The sequence below is a fragment of the Rattus rattus genome, chromosome 3 (genome assembly GCF_011064425.1).
Source record: "Rattus rattus isolate New Zealand chromosome 3, Rrattus_CSIRO_v1, whole genome shotgun sequence".
NCBI lineage: Eukaryota > Metazoa > Chordata > Mammalia > Rodentia > Muridae > Rattus > Rattus rattus.
The window spans coordinates 175,597,431-175,610,091 of record NC_046156.1 but is presented as its reverse complement, the minus strand read 5'-3'; positions in this window follow the sequence as shown (position 1 = coordinate 175,610,091).

The following is a 12,661-nucleotide window of genomic DNA, read 5'->3' as shown; positions in this document are numbered from 1 at the left end:
GTAAATTGCTACCCAGAAAAGCACCATGCTTTTCAGCCAACACCACATCTTCTATGATGTAATCACATGATTTGGTTCTAGGCAAAAATAAAAGGACAGAAGCACATGAGGCTTCTGAAAAGTTTGTCCCCATAGAAAGGACAAGTAACTTTTCTGGTTTCCTTTTTGCTGAGAGCATAAAGACGTGATGCCTGTCATTCAGTAGCCACTGTGGGCCACAGGGTAGCTCAGATTGGCTCTAGTCTGTGCAAGTCTTGAAGACAGGGAGTACCAATATATAATCCTGGGGCACATTATTTACCCAAAAGAGTGGGAGACTCCCCAATCAAACCTTCTTTTGTATGAAATAGAGCTATCTCTTTCGATTAAATCATTATTTTATTTGAGATTTTCCCATTATATGTGGCAATTTCTGACGTTTAAATATATGCATCATAAATTAGTCGGGTTTTTGTTGTTTTGTTTTTACAGAGTTTGTAGCACAAGAGAACTTACATGTCTGTAAATCCCACTCCCAGCACAGCACTGCGCACTTTCTGATATCTTATTTACATTAAGATAGTCCAGTTACTTAATTTTTGATACCCCTTCAAGTGCTCTTTGTAATATAATAATTGGATTGTATATGATATATGGTTTAGGTGGTATTGCATTTTAGACATGAATAATACAGGAGAAATTGGTGGCTTTCATTGCTCACATTTAAATCCTAAAGCAACTCTGTCTCCATTAGCTGAAAGATTTTTCTCTGTGCCCAGCGAAAATGCCAAAGCCTAAATGAAATCTATGAATGTATACAAAAACAATTTCTACTGTAAATAAATCTAGTACCTGAACTGTTGCTTAATTCAAGGATGCTGAACTCAGTCAGGAAGCTGAGACATGGTTACATACATGTTAGGTTAATTACTATCAAATCATGGATTTCCATTGTAATTAACCAGGGGCAGAGGTAGAAGCTAACTGGGTCTGCATGCATCCAAATCCTGTCTCCTACATGCATAAAATAATTATTAATAAGGTATATTTACAGACCATAGTGATCTGCTGCCAGCTGCTATTTCTTCTCATCATCAAATAGTTTTTATTCTTTAAATATGAAAGAACAGGTCAAGGAATGTACACTTATACTGGTTCCACAGTGGGGCCCATAACCTAGACAGAGGTCCTGGCTTCTCGACACCGCTGACAATGCATCTCTACTCTCTTCCTGCCCTCCCTGCTTTCTCCCGGCTTCTGTTGAGATGTAGTGGGAATATCTCAGCCGTGCAGAGCCTTGCATCAGGTAGAAGTACACAGAAGAGAAGTGTATAGTTTTCACTTCATTACATAAATATATGCAGAAAATACAAGTCTGGCCATTCACAACAATTTGGGTATGGAGCTGATCTTTTGAAAGAACGAATAAAACCGCATTCCCGCAGATAATTTTGCTAATCCTGCTATCAATACAAGTATAAAGTTAGATTGCTCCAGGCAATCTCTTACTTAAATGTCAAGATTTTCTCAAGCAGCGTATTTGGAAACATAACTTAGTAAAGCAATCTACGGGCATTTTTACCCCCAATCTACTGAAATAACCATTTAAAATACAAGCAAGAAAACCGGCTTAGTTTGCCACCGGCACATGTCCAATTGCCAGCACTGTTCTGGCTTTCCACTGTCTACTCCTTTGCCAGCCCCTGCCTAAGGCTGTCAATGGTCTGTTTCCAGGAGCATCCCCAGTGTTGACTACAGGGGGCAGCAAGCACAGAACCCTGCCAGAAACATCCAGGGTGGACCTGGAAATGCAGAACTGAGACATTTCTAATCTTGTTCTTCCTACCACTTCCTGTTCTCCATTCTTAACTAATTTTACTTATTTGTGTGTGTGCGTGTGAGCGAGTGTATGGGTTAACCAAAGCATGAACTACAGGGGTCTGTTTCCTCCTTCCACCATGGGGTCTCCAGAGATCAAACTAAGGTTATCAGGCTTGCCAGCAAGTGTCTGTCTCCTCCAAGCCATCTCACTAACCTCACATCCGTTTCTAATCTGGTCTTCTCTTTGAATGTTTATAGCTGCTTTCTACCTCCTCTTTGCCAAGTCACTAGTGTGTATGTTTAATTAGTTATTCTGTCTTACTTTAATGGTCTTGGTTCTATGAGCTTCTCCCCTCCCATCAAGTGAGTGGGAATCAAACTCCCCATGCCACTGACAAACTAAAGCAATTCCAACAGCCACAGAAATGGGTCATGGTCATAAAATGTCAAAGAAGGCCCAGCGGGCTGGCACAAGTGACCATGTCCCATAAAATTTTATTTTACTACTAAGCACTTTGGGATGAAATATGACTACAGCGCTCTAGGTTTCCTGTTACATAGTGAGTATAAATATGAGTTTTTGTTATTAATCAAGTATTCTAATTAAGAAACATTAGTCTAATTAGCTCCTAAATTGACTGCCAATTTGTAGAGGCTATAAACACAATAAAACACAACAAAGAGGAAAAATATATTGTATAGAACTGTTAAAAAAAAAACAGCAGTATTTCAAAATACAGCAGTCTGGCCAGCCCTTGAGACATATTAGGCTTTTGTGCACTTACGTTCTGAATCTCAATGGTTTTGCCAAGTGCAGATGCATAAAAAGATAAGTAAAACTTATGATATAGAAAATACAAAAGACCGTATGCCTATCCAGCCTTTAAAATGTTTTTAACTACACCTTAATATCTGATTTGTTTGTATTTTTTCCTTAATGCTGTAACATGGATGAGCCAGGTTGAGGGAAAGTTAAGGCCCAAGCAGACAAAAGTCTGATTTTTTGGTAAGAAATCTGAAAAAAATCATCATATCCATCAGTGTTCAATTATCATTACTTAAAATGTGCCAGTAAACGATCAGAAAATTAAGCAGAAAGTAAAAAGTTGTGTAGTAATTAGGGAGGGCCAATGTCTGACCCTTCTCGGAAAACAGCCTCAAGTAATAAAGTACTTACGAAAACCTGGTAAAATAATAGAAGGCAAAACCTAAAGCCAGAATCTAAGGTGGCCACAAAGCATTGAATAAGTTAGTGGCAGAAGAGAGGTCTTCTCATAGGACCTACAACTCAACTAAGTGGGTTCAAAATACTTCCACACAGGAAAAGCTAAACAGAGTCTGTCTTCTCACACACGTTCCAGTGCCCACCTCCATCCCCAAACCTAATATTACTTCCTCCTCCACAGCACTGAGGAAGCCATATTTGATCTCTCAGATCTACCATCTAGAACTTGAGATTCGAGTTACAGAATCTTAAAGGAAGAGTAGAGCTCACGAAGGGTAACATGGTCACAGTGCTCAAGCCTGCCGAGTGAGAAAACTGAGCAAAGGTAGACAGAGAAAAGAATATTAAATGCCTGTGTGTTCAAGCAAGGCCTCAGCCAAGACTATGAAAACCTTTCAAAGTTTACTAGACACCTGGAAGACATCGGTCAAGTCAATCGATCCCTTGGCATGCTGCCCTGATAAAGGTGTGACCTTGGCCAAGGCTAACTGCCTTTTGTTAAAATGCTGAAAGAGAACAGCCAGCAAACCACAGCTGGGAGAACCAATCTGTCAGTGCTGAAAGGGACCAGAGCTGCCAACTACATGGCTTTTCCTTTATTCAAGGAAACTTTCTAATACAAGTTGTTTTTTTAAAAAATATCCCAAGTATTTTTATGGGTACAATTGATATATGGACATCTCCTGGTATTGTAGTTACTAATTCTAGATAATAAAAGATGCTGTCATTAGAAAGTATCGAACTGTACCTCATGTTCATCTCTCTCTCCTCAGAGTAGCTGTCTTGTCCGTCTTGCCCAGCAGTTGTCAAGAACATCATTCACTAGCTCGTGGAAGGCTAATGGAGGTCTAGTCAAATCACACATGTCTCATATTTTCTTTATTGTCTTTCTTTGGGAGATATTATGGGAATCAATTCATGGTTATGGCAGAGTTTGCTGGAGAATTCGGTAAGATAGGAATGAGCAAAGGTGTTATGAACGAAGAGCAGTCATGCTCTTCCTGACAGAAAAGGTGACTAGAAGTGTTGGGTCCAGATTACACCAAGTTGAGGAAGTGATTTTATGGTGATTGTCATTGGGACACATAAATAGCCATTCAGAAGATTTAAAAAACCAGAAATTGGCAGTAGTTGTCTGAGTATTTAATAACTTTCTTTGCTCACCTACCAATGCCTGTGCATCCTCTAGACAAATCTCGGAAATACACTAAATACAGGCGTAAATAAACATCTTAAATAGAAACCTCAGCAAGGCATATAATTTGATTGATGGGATTCTTACATTTCCAAAAGGAAATGACCTTCAAGACCTAAAAGAAATAAAAAACAAAATACTAAAAATCTAAATGAAAGGGGGCATGAAGTGGTTCAGTGGCTAAGGGTTCTTGCTTCTCAAGAATGTAAGCCTGATGACCTAAAAAGTTCAATACTCACAATCGTGAAATGATATAATCAGCAAACCAATTCTTCAAACTACTCCTGTGACACCCCCCAATAAGGATGCCACAGTGTGTGTTCCCCAAACATTATATAGACACAATAGATAAATAGACTAAATAAGTGGAACTTTGCACTTCAAAGTGGTCAGAAAACTGGACCTAAGTTAACAGGATAGCATGTATAGAGATCTAAAAGAGACAGAATAATATGTTTGGAAATATAGTCAAAGAGCCTAATATAATCAAAGCAAATAAAGGCAGCACTGGCATGGGATTGACAGGGGCACAAACAGCCTTTGAGCAAGCATGCCAAGACTAGAGACAGACTTAAGTTTATAGTAAGTTCTTCTAGTTTAGAAATAGGAAACACGAAAAGAAGTATTGGCATATGTAGATCACTGAACCTGGGAGACTGAAGCAGAAGGATCATGAGTTTAAAGCAAGCCTAAGATACACAGAAGTTTGAGGCCAACCTTGACACTATTGGGAGGCTGTCTAAGATGAAGGAGAGGAAGGGATTCAGCAGGTTACACACACACACACACACACACACACACACACACACACACACACACACACACTATATATATATATGCATGTATATAACAATAATTATTAAATAAGAGGCCATAAGTTTGAGAGGGAGTGAGAGTACAGTGGAAAGAGAAGAGGGGGAAATGGTTTAATAATATTTTAATTAAAACTAAGACATTTTAACACCACTTTAAGCAAAAGGAAATAGTAAGGGGTGAATGTGGGGAGTTGGAGGTTCAGAAGCAATGAGGAGGCTCACGGCAGGAGTACTGCCAATCACTAGACGAGGGATCCTTTTGCTCTACCTAGATGAAAATTGTAAGCAGGCAAGGAGAACCTCTCCCTGGTCTTCAGCAGCTTTTCTTCCCCTTGGGTTGAACAGCAGTGAGCAGAGGCAACAGATAAAGGCAGCAACAGTGAACAGCATCTTCTACTCTTGTGGTCCTCCTGTGAGTATTGAATATTGGGACCCTACACTCTACAGCTGTAAGTCTATGATGTCAGGAATCTTTAGCCCTTAGCTGTGTCTAGTTTTAAGATTCTCAGGCTTGCTAAAGCATTCCTCAGCCCTTATGATCAGTGGTTCTCAACCTTCTTAATGCTTCAATCCTTTAATATACTTCATGTTCTGTTGACCCTCAACCATGAAGTTATTTTTGCTGCTACTTCATAACTATAACTTGCTACTGTTATGAATCATAATGTAAATATCTGATATGCAGGATATCTGATGTGTGACCCCTCTGAAATGGTCCTTTGGCTCCCTGAAAGTGTCACAACCCACCATTTGAGAAATGCTGCTTTAAGACCATTAATGCCAACCAGCTGGTGAGAACTCTTGGCCTGGGGTCTGAGATCCTCGACTAGTCCTGATGGCTTCCTGTAACTCTTCTGGAAGAAGGGGCGATCAGCAGCAGCTGTCATGCTTCCTCCACACATCAGAGTACTATTCTGGTTTAGTATTGTGTAAGGGTAGTCCAACTGACTTCTTGACAGTCCTTATGTGCAAGACAGCCAAGGCAGCAAGACAGACTCCAACAGCTTCTAAAATTAAGGAGTCAGATTGAACCACTTGTCCAACATCTTTGCTTATTTACAGGAAAACGAATAGCAGATGAAGTGTTTGTGCTAACAATGTAAAAAGCTTTTCATTAACACTAATGCTGCACTCACCAGATTTTTAACAGTGCTTTAGCATGTTCCTGTGCCCAAGCAACAAGTGGGTCTTTCTCAACTGTCTTGAGATGATCAAATCATGAAGAAAGGACACAAACCATGTTATAGAGGTGGATTTCAGTACAGTGAGACAGGAAAGTCATTGCAAATTTTTAAAATACACATGAGATATTATTTGATGTCATAAATAATTGGTTGTTGCAGAGTAGATTACAGCAAGAATTCATGGAAATATTCCTTCTAATTAAAATCATTTGGTGATGGTCAGTGACACATTCTGTGTCCAAGAAGTCACAGAACTGGGAGTAAAATTGGAGGATAGAACTGGAGGATATTTGCTTTTGCACACTGTTCCTTTGAGATGCTGCTAAGGTATAGACTTTCTGTGCAACTGAACTTTGCTTTTATGCTTTCAAGAGCCAGAGATGTGCTTTAAAGCTGAGTGCACAAGTGAGATCGCCTCAGGTATATTTGAAGACCAAAGACAATATAAGACTTAGAACAGAGTTATGAGGAAAATCAATATTTTAAGGATTCATTGAGAACAAAACATCACAAAGACATCTGGGGAAAAAAAAAACACAAGAAAAGAAGCATGGAACAAGGAGTGTTTATATAGCGGAGAGTTAGAGAAGCACCAGCATGCTTGCTCTTCTCCTAGATTGGTTTCCAGCCTCCTAGATTGGGAGTCACCTTCTGACTTAGGTCTAGTTGCTAGGATGTAAATCATGGTAATGAAAGCCACTTTCAAAGCTGCCATAGCATATCCTTCCTTAGCAAGCTGTTCTTTTGTATGTAATGCTGCAATGTGTACCACCACATAGAACTGGAAGCCATCTTTCCTCAGCAGGTGAAAACATGGTTGGGCTTTATGTGGAGCACAAGACCCACCTAGAGAATTGGGTTTCTGAATCCCAACAGGAATATTACTGTCCTTCACAGAAGCCACAGCAGAGAATCCTGAGAAAAGAAGCCTTCAGCATTCCTGTTCACACCCGAGGATTTCAGGATAAACCTAGACATACCTGTGACCTATCTAGGTGGTGCCTGTGTGAAAGGTGTTTCTGCACTTGCGATTCAATTTGATGGCCATGAAATCTTTACGCATAGATATTTAAGATACCATCTTTTAGTCAAAAACTTCCTAAATCTATCTCATGATCAGATTTCCATGTATAAACCATATTCTCATGTTTTTTGCTGGAATTTTGACTCTCTTCACTGGATTTGGATAGAGCGAAGCCTACGTAATCTGTCAGAAAATTTAGACCCTATAGAATCAATCAACTGATGGCTGTTTAGCCAGTAACTATACTTACTATGAATTCTCTAAGTTTTCTACATCAGTATGGTTTTTATATACACTAAATTTTAATGTGTATACATTTTATTTTAAATGTTAGCATTTATATGACTTTTATTTTAAATTTTAGCATGTATTAATTATTTAAAATGTGAAATCCTGGAATCTCCTATCCAAATGTCGTAATTTAGTAAATAGACTTGGGTCCTAAGAACTTATATTAGCTAAAAATTGATCTGAGTCTAATAGAAAGCATTGAAATCCAATTTTGCTCTAAAATAAGGACTATAACTTTCAGCATTAAGCACCAAAAAAATTTAAAGAATCTAAAAAGCATTTTGTTATAAATGTATAAAAGGGAGAATTATAAAAAGCAATGATACATTTTCTTCCTTTATAAACTCTCAGGCATCATTTCCCAGTGTTTCTTACATTCTCTCTCTTCATTATGAGATTTCAAATAAAATGCCAGCTCAATGGTGAACTCTCCTTCCCGAACTCCCGAACACAATGAGAGGGTGAGGGGTGAGGTGACAAGCTCTTACATTGCTTTGTTGCATTATGGACTCATTATGAGAGCAAGAATGGTTTCCACTAATCTTTGGATTCGCATAAAGGCAGCTGAGAATAATGCTAACTGCTACATTCTGCTGGGGTCTGGAGCCGACAGCTCACAAGCAATGGCTCTTCCCATTGAAATGCCATTTGGTCCCAATTTTCTATACGAAATGACTTTACAGATAGAGAAGGAAACAACTGAGCCTTTTCAAAATGTACACGGAAAGTACATGAGGTCTTCATATCGTCATTCTTGGCCTGGACTTGGTACAGAACTAATCTTAGTAGGCAATCTAATCGAGAAAAAAATGGGGAGAGAGTGAGAAGGAAAAGACAGCTTTACTTTTAATCAGCTTCAAGTGAGCAGAATATTCAGTTTGGCCAAGTGAATCTGTGAAACTACTCTAGTCCACTACCCACAGCACTGCTTCAAACGGAATATCTGCTGATGACTTAATTAAAAGCTGGAAAGGAGTAAAAAGTACCCCAGTGAGTTGAAAAGTAGACTGCTTCTGCATTTAAACATATGTGGCAATGTTTAAATAGCAGATTTTATCAGTAAGGTTGTGTGCTATTGTCTACACAGTGGCCTTGTTCTGATAGAATTTTATTTCTCAAGACTTAACTTTTCTTTTCTAAGGACATAACTTAAGGGAGAAGGCCTCCCTCCAACTTCCACCCTGCCCAGTTCATGCCCTCTCATAGTACTAATCTATTGTTCGTGTATTCTGCTAGGACCTTCATTTCCTAGTTTGTAGAACAAAATAGTAGACCTCTGGTCTTAGTGAAGAGCAGACAGACAGGCTGTATCGGGCTAACATCTCAACCAGAGAAAGTAGCCTTGCTGGTATTTAGCACCCTTCTGTTACATCCACCATAAAACAAAAATAAATCTTCGCTCTGAGCTTCAGATGATAAAACTGTGTTGTTGTTGTGGGTTTTCGTGTATTAGTCAATCCTCGTTGCGTTTTTCATCCATTTCTACTAAATTGTGGCAAAAGGAAGGAAAAGACTTCTACTACTATTGGAAAGGGAAGAGTGTATGCCTCAGATCTTTCAAGAGGGACTAATGCGAACATGCTGCTACATCAAGTGTCTTGGGGGCCCCCATAAAGACAACTGGATTCCTACAGACTGTCATCCATACCTACTCTTCCTGCCCTTCAGTGTATCATGGGAAACAGAAACGAAGATCAGTACGAGTGAGGCATCAAAGGCTGCATTGCCATCAAGAAAGGGAGTGCTGTTATGTTTTATTAATCTTTTCTACCACATGCAGTCACAGCTTAAATGAAAGAACTTGACATGCACATTCTGAGGATCCCAAGAAGATAAACGTCACCATGCAACAGCTCTCTATTCCTCTCCATCTTTCTATAGGCCTATGGTACATGCACTTCTTTGAAACATTCAGTTAGTTTTGTGCTGACCTCTCTCACTGTCCTTGCTATTGGGGTTTTCCAATAGCAAAGCCAAAAGTGACCATATGTCTAGACAATTGTTGGATCCAATGTACAGTACAGCATGGGAAAGCATGCTGTATCTCAAAGGGTAAATGTCTGAGTAGAGACTCTGCTTGGCTATAATCAAGTCAAAAGATGAACTAAGGACAAAGAGATGGATGGTTTAGTTGTTAGAAGGGTAAGGACCTGTGTTTGACTCACCAGAACCCATATAGAAGCTGAATCAGGAGCAGAGTGTCTGTAATTCCTGTACTCCAAAGAAGAGATAGGAGGTAGAGACAGGGGAACATGTGAAACTATATAAAATTACAAACAATACAATGCTCTCTACAAGATCCACAAAACTAACAAACCACCAAACGCACAAACTAAAAAAAAGAAAAAAGAAAAACAGAACGGAACCAGACAAAAGAAAGGTTCTTTCAGGTGATTGCTCAGGGTAACACAAGCAATTCTGAACACAATGCACACTCTGGTTGTTCCAGCTGTATCTCACCTTCCACAGCAATGGCGAGCATGACAAGCTATCTGTAAAGGGGAGATAAACCTGAACTCTTCCTTCCAGAGCGATGGCCAGCAGAACGAGATGTCTGTAAAGGGAGCATTCCCATGACAGTGGTAACAAAGAGCTAAATGGACTCAAAGGCCCACAAAACAGGAGGGAAATTAGGTCTAGTACAAAATACCTAGCCAAACTCCCAGGGCTAGAGAGTTCATGGCTGTTAGAAGAACATCGACTACCACCGCTTTGCTAGAACAACATAGTTACCAACTACAGTATACATCTTTTCCTCACACTCAGGGACAATTGTAGCTACCATCCATCAACAAAGAAGCTTCTCTTTTATTTGGATTTCTCTTGTGTGTAAGGACATGTTTCTTTAAGTGTTTCCTGGCTATCTGTGTTTCTCTTCAGAGAACATTGTGTTTAGACTTGTACCCCATTTTTAATTGGGTTGTTTTCTTGACGTCCAGTCCTTTCCATTTTTATTGCATATTTTATGTATTTACATTTCAAATGTTATTCCCTTTTCAGGTTTCCTTCTCTCCTATACCCCTCTCCCTTCTTCTATGAGGGTACTCCCCCTCCCACCCACCCAATCCCACCTCAACACCCTGGCATTCCCCTACACTGCAGAAATGAGCCTTCACAAGACCAAGGGCTTCTCCTTTTATTGATGCCAGACAGTGCCATCCTCTGCTACATATGTGGCTAGAGCCATGGGTTCCTCCCTGTGTACTCTTTTGTTGCTGGTTTAGTCCCTGGGAGCTCTGGATGGGGGCGGTCAGTATAGGACTGAGCCATGGAATCCCAATGCAAAATGGGAAAGTAGACACAAGCACTCTTCTCTAAGCCAGAATCTATTGATAACTGTTCATAAATGAAAATTCAGTTTTCTCCAATAAATATCACTGGGTATAGAAACCACGTACTCAAGGTTAGGTCCCACATGCAGCACAAGATGCCAACACAAATCTGAATCACTGGTATTTTTAGGGGGTTTTTCATTTTGTTTTGTTTTGTCTTATACTGCTTTGTCTGGGCTTCTTGTTGTTGTTGTTGTTGTTGTTCTTCTTCTTCTTCTTCTTCTTCTTCTTCTTCTCCTTCTCCTTCTCCTTCTCCCTTCCTCTTCCTCCTCTTCTTCCTTTTCTCCTTCTCCTTCCCTTCTCCTTCTCCTTCTCCTTCTCCCTCTCCTTCTTCCCCTTCTCCTTCTCCCTCTCCTTCTCCTTCTCCTTCTTCTTCTCCTTCTCCTTCTTCTTCTCCTTCTCCTTCCTTCTCCTTCTCCTTCTTCCTTCTTCTTCTTCTTCTTCTTCTTCTTCTTCTTCTTCTTCTTCTTCTTCTTCTTCTTCTTCTTCTTCTTCTTCCTTCAGATCTGTTGCTTACATATTTTCCATCTTGTGTTTTGGTAGGATTTCTGTGTATCCTAATTTTGTGTCTCTGCATCTATAAATATGAATTTCTTATGTTTTTTCTTTGGTTTGTTTTTTTTCTATTGGTTTGTTTTGTCCTATTCAGGTTTATTTTGTTTTATTTTATGTTTTCTTTTTTCTTAAATACCTGGTTCTTTCCTAAGAGAGAACTCAAGGTAGGGTGGATTTGGGAGGAGATGGGGGGAAAGAAAGACACAATCAGATTATAGCATATGTAAAAGAAAATCTATATCTGTTTCTCTTCACAGCAAATAGAGACGATCAGAGAAATCAATAACTGGACACAATACAGAGATCAGTGAATACTGGGGAAATAATTCTTCTTCCTGAATCACCTGTTGTCATGTGGTTGGCTAACCATCTCTTTCTTACAGGTACAAATACAAGTCTACTTAAGGCAGTACAATTTCAAAAGCATAAGAATGTATATTATATAAACAAATCAGCTAGAAGCACAGTGACTGCTTCACATTCATTCTCTTTGTATTGGTCTTAGCCAGACTTTTTAGTTTGAATGGGATAGGAAGCCTTAGTTTACAGAAACAATACCCAGTGAGTGCAGCTTACTTCTCAAAATACTCTGACTCTCCAGGAAACTGCTGTGGGATTAAATCAGAACATGAAGTGCAACCTACCCCCAAACCCAAAACACAAGTGACAGTCAATTAACTCTTCTCAATGGAATTGCTGTTACTTTCTGCTGCTGCTCAAAGAGCCAAAAGCCAAGTCTACAGGACAGCTCTGCTGTTTATGATTAGGCAGTGAATGCAAAGCACTACTATCAAGAAGACAGGAATTCAGAGGCCAGGCTTAGCATTTTGCCAGGCTAAGAATTCTCTAGTTGCTTGTAACAGCAGGTCTAATGGGAAGACCGCCATTAATTAAATGAAATGTCGCCATTTGCTCAGGGGAATCAATATAGGCAGCAGCAAATTAGCCCTTTCTCGGACAAAATCTTGCCTATTCTAACAAGTTGATTTGGTTCCACCTCCTGGAACACTAGAGGGCTTTAGGGTATGCACTCCTGAATGCCCCAGCTCATCCTGCAGTTGTTCTTAACCTTGAAACCTAAGGCTTACTTTGGCACGCTGCCTGTGCCATGTTTTTTAGACAATAGCAGGGTAAACGACTGAAAGAAAGGATTCTGATTTTCTCTAGGTTTTAGACAATATACAACCTTAAAATGTATTCTTGGTCTTTTCAGTTGATGATTTCTAGTTCCCATGACCTG